Source organism: Tursiops truncatus, chromosome 8, assembly GCF_011762595.2.
Source record: "Tursiops truncatus isolate mTurTru1 chromosome 8, mTurTru1.mat.Y, whole genome shotgun sequence".
Taxonomy (NCBI): Eukaryota; Metazoa; Chordata; class Mammalia; order Artiodactyla; family Delphinidae; genus Tursiops; species Tursiops truncatus.
Window position 1 is genome coordinate 48,043,440 of NC_047041.1, and position 13,191 is coordinate 48,056,630.

General features: G+C 38.9%; 1 protein-coding gene and 1 pseudogene across 3 annotated transcripts in view; both read left to right on the plus strand.

Moving 5' to 3' along the window:
* Positions 1–13,191, plus strand: part of DLG2 (discs large MAGUK scaffold protein 2) — a 2,041,254-nt gene that overhangs the window by 1,687,994 nt on the left and 340,069 nt on the right. The window lies entirely within an intron of this gene.
* Positions 1,037–13,087, plus strand: LOC141279337 (L-lactate dehydrogenase A-like 6B; annotated as a pseudogene).

Consider the following 13,191-nt stretch of genomic DNA (forward strand, 5'->3'; position numbering starts at 1 on the left):
TATTCCAATTAAGAGCTTCAAGAGTTCAGAGGAGGGAGAAATTTATTGAATATGGAGGAAGCTGAATGAAAGGGCCTACAGAAGGCCCTTAGGTAGGACTCAGATACAGGGAGAGCAGGCCTCCCACCTCCTCCCAACCCTTGTATCTCCACAGCTCTTCAATGACACCCTGTGTTCTCCTTTTGATCTTGGATTGTTTTCATGAATATTTTCCCCAACAGATTGTGAGTTCCTTGAGGACAGAGGTGTGGCTGGATTATAACTGCCTCCCAGGGCCTAACCCAGTGCTAGGCACTCAGAGGTGTTTGTAAGTGGTGAATAAATTAGCAAATGAAAGAACTTGAAGAAGTCTTCCCTAAGCGGAAGGGAAAGCCTTTAAAGGTTTATTCCAAAATTTTCCCTGAAAGGCTCAGATGATTTTTTTTAAGTTGCCTATGCTATCCATGATCCAACATATTACCTCAGTTTTCCAGTTGAAGTGTTTTTTGAGAACGAGAAAGCCAAGATGCAAAGCTTACAAGAGAATGACTGAAGTGTGGATCAGCGGATGGTATCCCAGGAGTAGCATTTTTTTTTTTTTCTGGACGAAGCTCTTCCTATACTGTATATTTGCTGTGCTTTTGGAATGTCAGGACCCACCTGCACATCAGCAAGCCAATAAAAAAAGAAAATACCCCCTTCTTCAGTCCCCAGGTTTACATAAGTATCTGCTCCTGGAGAAATGACCTCCAGGGACTCCTCTCATTGGGAACATCCACTCTCTTGTCCTGAGAGCCTCAAAAGACAAGACAAATCACTCTGAAAGCCAGAGAAGTTAAATACTGCCTTCAAAGTGATAAAGTTAAATGGAAAATTGGGGATTTAGCTGCTCTTTCCTTATACATTCTCCCAGTTATTTTCATATACTGTGCCATACGAACTTAGTACTCCAAGACAGAGTAAACAGAACATTGCAACTGGCGTTATTCCCTGAGAATCCACAAGATGGCAGTAATAGATTTTGCATAGAACTAACTGTATACAGTGGTGTCTGGCCTGTGTGCCGAGTTTTCGTACTGTGGATTGTATTTGGATTAAAACTGGTTGTCATCCTACCGCTAGGCTTTTAAAATATAATTCAGAGAATAAACAGTAAATTAAGATCTGAAAGAAAAATTTTTCACTTCGTTGCCTTTTTTTTCTATTTTTTTTATATTACGAGAGTCCCTTTTTTTTTTTAAGTTACAGAGCTAAGAATCAGCCAGGAGCCCTAAGAGCTAAGACTGCTTGAGAAAAGCTCAAAATGAAAAATGTTGCTCCTTCCTGAACATAGACTGATCGATGATTCTCCTGCTTGAAGGAAAGAAAAAGAGGGGTCAGTGAAGGGCCTAGTTAATCTTCCATATAATTTAATTGCTTGTTATTTCTCTGTTCAAAATCTACCCTGGAGGGAACAGTGCCTGATGGACCATGCTGAAAATGATGTTGTGATCCAAACTACAAAACCATTTATTGCCTATATCTCTTGTGTTTTGTGTGCAACAGAAACTGCACTAAACTATGACCTTTTTTTTCATGTATTTTTATTATTCTACTCACAGATTTGTGATAGAATTCAGGAGAGTGGAAACTACATTTTTCTTTCATTTCTTTAATCTGCCTCCATGTTTAGCATATATGGACATGAGGTAGTTGTCCCAGAATTGCAAACCTCACAGGAAAGCACACTTTCTGTATCAAGCATCAATGGCATGCTGTAGCGTAAACAACATCTCCTTTGTGTAGTAAACAGCACCACTAAGTTCAAAAAGATGGCAGTGAGTTCACATCAAACATGAAGCATTTTTAAATGGGCATCAGATATCTCTGGTTTAAAGTCCTTTGGGCATTCTCCCATGCTGCCCAGATTTCTCTTTTTCCCCCCTTCCTGACCTCTCTTCTCTAATCTCTTATTACCTTCTGATTCATGGTCATTTCTCATTAAAAATACAGCTATTATTTTTCCTTGCTTGTAAGAGACTCTCATTTCACCTCAGGTAGCTCATCATTGCATTTTCTAAACTTGTTTTTTTCCCTGAGAAAAAAATCTGCTAACGAGCTATTAAGGTAATATATTTTTCATTCCCTTACCAACATTTACTTAAATCTTCTGTTAGGAAATAGGATATCCCACTCTGTTCATTTATCTACCCATCCCTGTCTACAACAAACTTGATAGAGGTTTTCAGGGCCTGCATTCTCTTGCTATGCAGGATGTAGTGATGACTAAGCCATGTGTCATGTCCTCAAGATGCATGGAGTCTAGAAGAAGTGAGTAGGTCCACACAGAGTTATGCCATAAGAAAAGTACAGAGAGACAATGGAGTTCAAGAGAAGAGGCTAAACCTGACCCAGTGATCTGGGGAGGATTCGTGCTCTCCTCAGAAATGAGAAGACCGCCCAGATCCTCCCCACAAGTCAAAGATAAACCATCTTTTCATTAGGCCACAAATGAAGAGCATGAAGTCTGACGCAGAAGTGAAAAGCTAGGGGTGCTCAGGAATTCTGAACAATCCGAGTCAACAAGACAGGAGATAACAGGAGACTCGTCAGGTCTCTGACCCGGGCTAAGGAATTTGAACACTGGACTATGGTGGGAAAAGCAAACAGTTCCCAGGGGTAGCCACACGATGCAACCTGACCAATTCCTGACCTGACCACCCACTCCCTCAAAGCTCTGTGAAGTGAAAGGAGGGAAATTCGTGATGTCTGAAGTCCCTTCCAGCTCCAACATTTTAGGAACATATGTGTTTGAGAAACTTTGGATGATAAAAAGAGGCACTGAAGGTTTCAAACAATTTATGACTAATAACTAAAGATTTCCCTGTAAATAATAAAATGTTTCTTAAAACTAAAATAAAAATTGAAGGCATGGATCAGGAAACTTGCACAAGCCTCTTAAATAGCCTCATCCACCAGAGGTCAGACAGCAGAAGCAAGAAGAACTACATCCCTGCAGCCTGTGGAACAAAAACCACATTCACAGAAAGATAGACAAGATGAAAAGGCAGAGGGCTATGTACCAGATGAAGAAACAAGATAAAACCCCAGAAAAACAACTAAATGAAGTGGAGATAGGCAACCTTCCAGAAAAATAATTCAGAATAATGAGAGTGAAGATGATCCAGGACCTCGGAAAAACAATGAAGGTAAAGATCAAGAAGATGCAAGAAATGTTTAACAAAGACCTAGAAGAATTAAAGAACAAACAAACAGAGATGAACAATACAATAACTGAATTGAAAAATACACTAGAAGGAATCAATAGCAGAATAACTAAGGCAGAAGAACGGATAAGTGACCTGGAAGACAGAATGGTGGAATGCACTGCTGCGGAACAGAATAAAGAAAAAAGAATGAAAAGAAATGAAGGCAGCCTAAGAGACCTCTGAGACAACATTAAACGCAACAACATTCGGACTGTACGAGTCCCAGAAGGAGGAGAAAGAGAGAAAGGACCCAAGAAAATATGTGAAGAGATTATAGTCGAAAACTTCCCTAACATGGGAAAAGAAATAGCCACCCAAGTCCAGGAAGCACAGAGAGACCCATACAGGATAAACCCAAGGAGAAACACACCAAGACACATAGGAATCAAATTGGCAAAAATTAAAGACAAAGAAAAATTATTGAAAGCAGCAAGGGAAAAACAACAAATAACATACAAGGGAACTCCCATAAGGTTAACAGCTGATTTCTCAGGAGAAACTCTACAAGCCAGAAGGGAGTGGCATGATATACTTAAAGTGATGAAAGGGAAGAAACGACAACCAAGATTACTCTACCCTGCAAGGATCTCATTCAGATTTGACGGAGAAATCAAAAGCTTTACAGACAAGCAAAAGCTAAGAGAATTTAGCACCATCAAACCAGCTCTAAAACAAATGTTAAAGGAACTTCTCTAAGTGGGAAACACAAGAGAAGAAAAGGACCTACAAAAGCAAACCCAAAACAATTAAGAAAATGGTAATAACATACGTATCAGTAATTACCTTAAACGTGAATGGATTAAATGCTCCAACCAAAAGACATAGGCTTGCTGAATGGATACAAAAACAAGACCCATATATATGTTGTCTACAAGAGACCCACTTCAGACCTAGGGACACATACAGTCTGAAAGTGAGGGAATGGAAAAAGATATTCCATGCAAGTGGAAATCAAAAGAAAGCTGGAGTAGCAATACTCATATCAGATAAAACAGACTTTAAAATAAGGAATGTTACAAGAGACAAGGAAGGACACGACATAATGATCAAGGGATCAATCCAAGAAGAAGATATAACAATTATAAATATATATGCACCCAACACAGGAGCACCTCAATACATAAGGCAACTGCTAACAGCTATAAAAGAAGAAATCGACAGTAACACACTAATAGTGGGGGACTTTAACACCTCATATACACCAATGGACAGATCATCGAAACAGAAAATTAATAAGGAAACACAAGCTTTAAATGGCAAAACAGACCAGATAGATTTAATTGATATTTATAGGACATTCCATCCAAAAACAGATTACACTTTCTTCTCAAGTGCGCACGGAACATTCTCCAGGATAGATCACATCTTGGGCCACAAATCAAGCCTCAGTAAATTTAAGAAAACTGAAATCTTATCAGGCATCTTTTCTGACCACAACACTATGAGATCAGAAATGAATTACAGGGAAAAACACGTAAAAAACACAAACACATGGAGGCTAAACAATATGTTACTAAACAACCAAGAGATCACTGAAGAAATCAAAGAGGAAATCAAAAAATACCTAGAGACAAATGACAATGGAAACATGATGATCCAAAACCTATGGGATGCAGCAAAAGCAGTTCTAAGAGGGAACCTTATAGCTACACAAGCCTACCTCAAGAAACAAGAAAAATCTCAAATGAACAATCTAACGTTACACCTAAAGGAACTAGAGAAAGAAGAACAAACAAAACCCAAAGTTAGCAGAAGGAAAGAAATCATAAAGACCAGAGCAGAAAGAAATGAAATAGAAACAAAGAAAACAATAGCAAAAATCAATAAAACTAAAAACTAGTTCTTTTTGAAGATAAACAAAATTGATAAACCATTAGCCAGACTCATCAAGAAAAAGAGGAAGAGGACTGAAATCAATAAAATTAGAAATGAAAAAGGAGAAGTTACAACAGACACTGCAGAAATACAAAGCATCCTAAGAGACTAATACAAGCAACTCTATGCCAATAAAATGGACAACCTGGAAGAAATGGACAAATTCTTAGAAAGGTATAACCTTCCAAGACTGAACTAGGAAGAAATAGAATATATGAACAGACCAATCACAAACACTGAAATTGAAACTGTGATTTAAAATCTTCCAACAAACAAAAGTCCAGGACCAGATGGCTTCACAGGTGAATTCTATCAAACATTTAGAGAAGAGCTACCACCCATCCTTCTCAAACTGTTCCAAACAATTGCAAAGGAAGGAGCACTCTCAAACTCATTGTATGAGGCCACCATCACCCTGATACCAAAACCAGACAAAGATGTCACAAAGAAAGAAAATTACAGACCAATATCACTAATGAATAATAAATGCAAAAATCCTCAACAAAATACTAGCAAGCAGAATCCAACAACATATTAAAAGAATCATACACCATGATCAAGTGGGATTTATCCCAGGGATGCAAGGATTCTTCAATATATGCAAATCAATCGATGTGATACACCATATTAACAAATTGAAGAATAAAAACCATATGATCATCTCAAGAGATGCAGAAAAAGCTTTTGACAAAATTCAACACCCATTTATGATAAAAACTCTCCAGAAAGTGGGCATAGAGGGAACCTACCTCAACATAATAAAGGCCATATACGACAAACCCACAGCAAACATCATTCTTAATGGTGAAAAACTGAAAGCATTCCCTCTAAGATCAGGAACAAGACAAGAATGTCCACTCTCACCACTATTATTCAACATAGTCTTGGAAGTCCTAGCCAGGGCAATCAGAGAAGAAAAAGAAATAAAAGGAATACAAATTGGAAAAGAAGAAGTAAAACTGTCACTGTTTGCCGATGACAGGATACTATATATAGAGAATCCTAAAGATGCCACCAGAAAACTACTAGAGCTAATCAATGAATTTGGTAAAGTTACAGGATACAAAATTAATGCACAGAAATCTCTTGCATTCCTATACACTAATGATGAAAAATCTGAAAGAGAAATTAAGGAAACATTCCCAATTACCAAAAAGAATAAAATACCTAGGAATAAACCTACCTAGGGAGACAAAAGACCTGTATGCAGAAAACCATAAGACACTGATGAAAGAAATTAAAGATGATACAACAGATGGAGAGATATACTATGTTCTTGGATTGGAAGAATCAATATTGTGAAAATGACTATACTACCCAAAGCAATCTACAGATTCAATGCAATCCCTATCAAATTACCAATGGCATTTTTTACAGAACTAGAACAAAAAATGTTAAAATTTGTATGGAGACACAAAAGACCCCGAATAGCCAAAGCAGTCTTGAGGGAAAAAAGCGGAGCTGGAGGGATCAGACTCCCTGACTTCAGACTATACTACAAAGCTATAGTAATCAAGACAATATGGTACTGGTACAAAAACAGAAATATAGAACAAGATAGAAAGCCCAGAGATAAACCCACACACCTATGGTCAACTAATCTATGACAAAGGAGGCAACAATATACAATGGAGAAAAGACAGTCTCTTCAATAAGTGGTGCTGGGAAAACTGGACAGCTACATGTAAAAGAATGAAATTAGAACACTCCCTAACATCATACACAAAAATAAACTCAAAATGGATTAGAGACCTAAATGTAAAACCAGACACTATAAAACTCTTAGAGGAAAACATAGGAAGAACACTCTTTGACATAAATCACAGCAAGATCTTTTTTGATCCACCTCCTAGAGTAATGGAAATAAAAACAAAAATCAACTAATGGAACCTAATGAAACTTCAAAGCTTTTGCACAGCAAAGGAAACCATAAACAACATGAAAAGACAACGCAGAGAATGGGAGAAAATATTTGCAAATGAATCAACGGACAAAGGATTAATCCCCAAAATATACAAGCAGCTTATGCAGCTCAATATTACAAAAATAAACAACCCAATCCAAAAATGGGCCAAAGACCTAAATAGACATTTCTCCAAAGAAGACATACAGATGGTCAAGAAGCACATGAAAAGCTGCTCAACATCACTAATTATTAGAGAAATACAAATCAAAACTACAGTGAGGTATCACCTCACACCTGTTAGAATGGGCATCTTCAGAAAATCTACAAACAACAAATGCTGGAGAGGGTGTGGAGAAAAGGGAACCCTCTTGCACTGTTGATGAGAATGTAAATTGATACAGCCACTACGGAGAACAGTATGGAGGTTCCTTAAAAAACTAAAAATAGAATTACCATATGATCCAGCAATCCCACTACTGAGCATATACCCAGAGAAAACCATAATTCAAAAAGACGCATGCACCCCAATGTTCATTGCAGCACTATGTACAATAGCCAGGTCATGGAAGCAACCTATATGCCCATTGACAGACGAATGGATAAAGAAGATGTGGTACACCGCGCACCGTGATGAAGAGTGGCCCCTTCTCTCCGCAACTAGAGAAAGCCCATGCACAGGAACGAACACCCAACACAGCCAAAAATAAATAAATAAATAAAAATATGTGGTACATATATACAATGGAATATTACTCAGCCATAAAAAGGAATGAAATTGGGTCATTTGTAGAGACATGGATGGATCTAGAGACTGTCATGCAGAGTGAAGTAAGTCAGAAAGAGAAAAACAAATGTCGTATATTTATGCATACATGTAGAACCTAGAAAAATGGTACAGATGAACCGGTTTGCAGGACAGAAATTGAGACACAGATGTAGAGAACAAACATATGGACACCAAGGGGGGAAGTGGCAGGGGGGTGAGGATGGTGGAGTGATGAATCGGGCGATTGGGATTGACATGTATACCCTGCTGTGCATAAAATGGATAACTAATAAGAACCTGCTGTGTAAAAAATAAATATAAAATTCAAAACAAAACCAAAAAATAGCAGGTTAAAAAAAAAAGAAATTGAAGGCATGCACTCATGCTTTTTCAGTCTGTTGGTTATAATTTAATCACCAGAAAAAAGTTAAAATTCCTTAATACAGCTTTTTTTTACCTTGTCCGGCCTCATCTCTAAAGCTCCCTTCTTCCCATTATCTACCTACATTTAATCCGTCAAACACTCTCCCCTCCCCAGCCCCTTCTCCTGAATAAGTCTCTTCTATTCATCCTTTAGATCTCAGGCCACTTGTTACACTCTCTAAACATCCTCTTTCATGAATCCCACCCCACCCTCTCAACACACACAGAGATGCCCCCAGGTTAGGTACCCCTTTTAATAGACTCATATACCCAGTACTTTCCCTATCACATCATTTACCACACTAATTTGTACCGACATATTTAGTACTCCATTTTCTCACAGATTGTAAGCCAGGACAACGTCTATCTTGTTTGCCTGACACATAATAGATATCCTACGAATATTTAATGAATGAATAAATAAAGTTAATTATTTTAAGTCAGTAGATCCTAAGTGAAGACCTAGTAAAATAATACATGATACTGTATACCTATATTGTGCTGGGCAAGATGTTAGAAACTGTACCTATAGGTTGACTCTTTAAGGATTACAACTGACAGGAATGTATGTAACCTAAAAGTATTTGAAGCATGTTTTACGACTGCCTGACATCTTAAAAATTAAAAATGTAAAAATGAGTTATGGCTTCCATATAACAACCACTAGAGGGCAATGAAAGCCAACTTGGAACATCTTTAAGTGGGGGAAAAAAGAATAGTAAAAATGTTTTCCTTGTTAAAATCTGGATAGATGATCTTATGTTTGGGATAGTTAAAGGACCTGTGGGCTACAGTTTCTGTGATTATGGGTTTAGCGGTTACAATTACCTTTCTGGTGTGGTATTAAAACCTAGATTATCTGTGATAATAACATCACCTTACATTTTGTGCATTATCTCATTTGAACCTCCCACGACATTAGCAGGGAATATATTCTTTTCCCATTTTCCAATAAAAAAAAAAAAAAAACTGAGGTTCAAGAGGTATTAATCTAATAAGTAGCCATAAGAAACCAAACTACTGGCACAGACCCTATAAATACCTGTTGGCTGCTTAGGTTTACCACACATACAAAATCCCTTACTAAGGAAGACAGTCTGGGAGAATACAGTTCCCAAAATTAATTGCACCAATTTAGAATGGAGACATATGGCAGCATCTCCTTAGCAAAAGATCTTGTGGTTTTAGGTGACCCCAAGGTAGCCATCTGATGATGATGTCAAAATATTTACCTGGAACCTATTTACAGAAATACGGTACTGGTGCCTAGAAAGGGGACAAGCTTCTGGCCTTCACACTGGTTAGACCCTTCCTAGGGTTATATGTTCCATTCTAGTTGCTGCATTTTTATAAAGGAATCAAGAAGCAACAGACTAGGATTAGTGTACAAGATATATTAGAGGGTAAAAGAGAAATTAGGATGTCCTGAAGAGGGTGAGATCAAGGGAGATGGGATTAGCTATAGTGATGCTTAAGCTTGTTGGCTCTGGAGTCAGAAAGTGGGTTTGACTTGGTATCCACACTGAAAAATAGAAAATAAATAATTCCAGGGACCTGGGTTAGGTTTATTATGCATGTCAAATATGGAAGCCAACACGGGTTTGTAAAAGGGTCACTCCAGGATCCACATGCTAGAGAAGAAGCTCCTTGACTGCCTTAGTCTGAGCACATGGGGGAAGTCCTTTCTGGAGGCCTGGGCAAAGCCCCGGGGAGGCCCCTGCGTGATGGGTGTGACCTTGCTCAGTAACAAGATGAGGGGGATGGTAAACCTTCAGAGGCTTCCTCCAATCTCTTCCTCCACCTCGTGCATGAGCAGACATGAACTGGGCCCAGGAAGCCCCAAGGGTCAGCTGGAGAGCAGGCAGTGCGGGAGTTTTTCTTCACCTGGGGATGGCTTAGTGTCCCCTGCAGGCGACAGGCATTCTGCTGGCCCTTCACCCCTGTCGCCCGTGAATTTATGATGAATTTCACTTCCAAGAAGGCCATTCTTCACAATGAGGTCTCCACTACAGGAAGTGGATCAGTTGGCATGGCCCGTGCTATCACCATTTTTTAGAAGGCTTGAATGATGAACTTGCCTTTGTGGATGCTGATGAAGGCAAATTGAAGGGTGAGACACTAGATCTTGAACTTGGCAGTCCTTTTATGAAAATGCCAAATATTGTTTCCAGCCAAGATTATCTTGTCACTGCAATCTCCAATTTAGTGATTATCACAGCAGATGCACACCAGGAAAAAGGAGAAATACACCTTAATTTAATCCACTGGAATGTGACTATCTTTAATGATTTCCCATATTATCCCATCCAGTCCCTGTGGCAAAATGATTGTTTCTAATCCAGTGGTTATCTTATGTAGCTTGGAAGTTGAATGAATTTCCCAAACTGTGTTATTGGAAGTGGCTATAATCTGGACACTCCCCATTTCCCTCCCTTGATGGGCAGAAGCTTGATATCCACCCTGAAAGCTGTCATGGGTGGATCCTTGGAAGCTTGGAGACTCAAGTGTTTCTGTGTGGAGTTAACATTGCTGATTGCTTTGAAGAATCTAAACCCAGATTTAGGAGCTGATAAAGATCATGTGTAGTGGAAAAATATCTGCAAAGAAATGATAGCTAATGCCTGTGAGGCTATTGAAACGAAAGGCAATACAGGTGACGCTTGAACAACACAGGTTTAAACTTTTTTTTTTTTAATTTTCTATGTCCTCTCTTCACCTACCATTCTTGACTCAAGCTACTGCAATGCATCTTCTATATTCACAACTCCAGTTAAACTGTTCTCATTAAGATCATTTGTGACTTTCTTAATGAATAAATCTAATGAATGTTTTTAGCCTCCAATTTTTTGTCTTCTCCCCTTAGAAGTAACTGACATTGTTGACTACACCCTCTTTAAAACAGTCACTTTTTTTTTTTTTGGCTGCTTTGGGTCTTCATTGCTGCGTGCCCGCTTTCTCTAGTTGTGGCGAGCGGGAGCGACTCTTCATTGTGGTGAGCAGGCTTCTCATTGCGGTGGCTTCTCTTGTTGCAGAGCACAAACTCTAAGCACATGGGCTTCAGTAGTTGTGGCACGTGGACTCAGTAGTTGTGGCCCACGGGCTCAGTAGTTGCAGCTTGCGGGCTCTACAGCACAGGCTCAGTAGTTGTGGCGCATGGGCTTAGTTGCTCCATGGCATGTGGGATCTTCCCGGGCCAGGGCTCAAACCCGTGTCCCCTGCTTTGGCAGGCAGATTCTTAACCACTGTGCCACCAGGGAAGCCCCCAGGTTTAAACTTTGCCAGTCTACTTATATGTGGATTTTTTTCTACAGTAAATACTACGGTACTACGCTATCTACACAGGATTGGTTGAATTCCTGGATACAAAACCATGGACGCGGTGGAACCACATATATGGAGGGCCCGACTGTTGGTTGTAGGTGGATTTTAAACATCACAGAGTGCTAGGGCCCCTAACTCCTCCCTCACCCCATGTTGTTCAAGGGTTAACTACTTCTTGGGCCACTGGCCTATCTGTAGCTGATTTAGCACAAGGTATTTTAACACAGAGTATTTTGAGACCCATCCAGTTTCTACCAATTGTGGACCTCTATGGAATAAATGAAGAAGTATTCCTCAGTGTTCCTTGTACCATGGGAGAGAATAGTATTATAGAACTTATAAAAGTAAAGGTGAACCCTGACAAGGAGGCCCATTTGAAAAAAAAGTGCAGAAACACTTGGGAAATTCAGAAGGAGATCAAGCTTTCAAGTTTTTTTAACGCTACCATCCAGAAGTTCTTGAAGAAGAAATAGTAGGTATGGGACTGTATATGTTAAACCTACAAATAAACTTGCAACCCTAAAAGCTGGAAACAGGAAAGTGAGTAGAGTGACTCCCCCATTTATTTAGCCCTCCAACTCTTTTATTGAACATCCAGATGTCGGATGATACTTATTTTTTTTACAATCCTAAGTGATTTCATCAAAGGAGGTGTTTTCGGTACGTCTAATGCATCGGTACTTGTCTTCTATATATATATGTAGTTGACATTTGGTTCGAAAGAATCTATGATGTAGGTGATTATTGTGTTATAGAAATTCTTATCCTAAGCTGGAAAAGAAGAAAAAAATCTAATTCCTTTAAATACATACTAATTATTTTGTTCTGGCTGGCTTATACCTATGTTCATTTATATACTACTTAAAAAGTTATAACTACCTCTACAAGATAAAAAATAAAAGTACTGATATATACACAAAGGAAAAAAAGTAGATCTGGATTCTGACTCTGGACTTATAATTGTGAACTTGGGCAATTTACTTCTCTTTCTCAGTTTCCTTTTCCTCATCGACAAAATGGTGACTGTGCCTACTTATAGAGCTGTTAGGGAAAAGAACCAAAATCATGCTTGTATGTTTAGTGTCACATTTGGCACATGGAAGGATTTGATAAATGCTGGCTCCTTGTTGTTGTTGTGTTGTTAAAGCATTTGCAAGGCCTTTCTGTAGAAATGAATGTAGACTTACTTGTGTTGCCCCAGAAAATGTATCAGAACTCAAAGAGGCCCTAGCTAAAAGCAAGAGTTTGTGAACTTAACAGGTTTGTTTTCAAATCCTGTTTCTACCACATAACACCTAAGTAATCTTGAACAAATTAATCTTGAACAAACCACTCAGTCTTATCGAGTCTCCATTTTCTCATGTTACGAAACATTTACTGCAGGTCTTCCCTGTGCTAAGTAGGTGGGCAGAGTGATAGGGTGTCATTTCACTCCATTGTAGTTAGTCATAGTTAGTCAGCAGGAGGTCAGCTGACCACCCACAGGGCTTGGGAGAGAGTATCCCTGCAGAGGATATCCGATTGAGAGTATTTGTTTCTACTCTTGAAAATGTTGGAAATAAAATTGGTTCTCACATTCAAGTTGTCTTCATCTGGTGTGTCATAAGCTGGTCCTCAAGTGGTCATTCGTTCAAAACTATTTCCCTTGGAATAGCATTTGGCCTTTAAAGTTG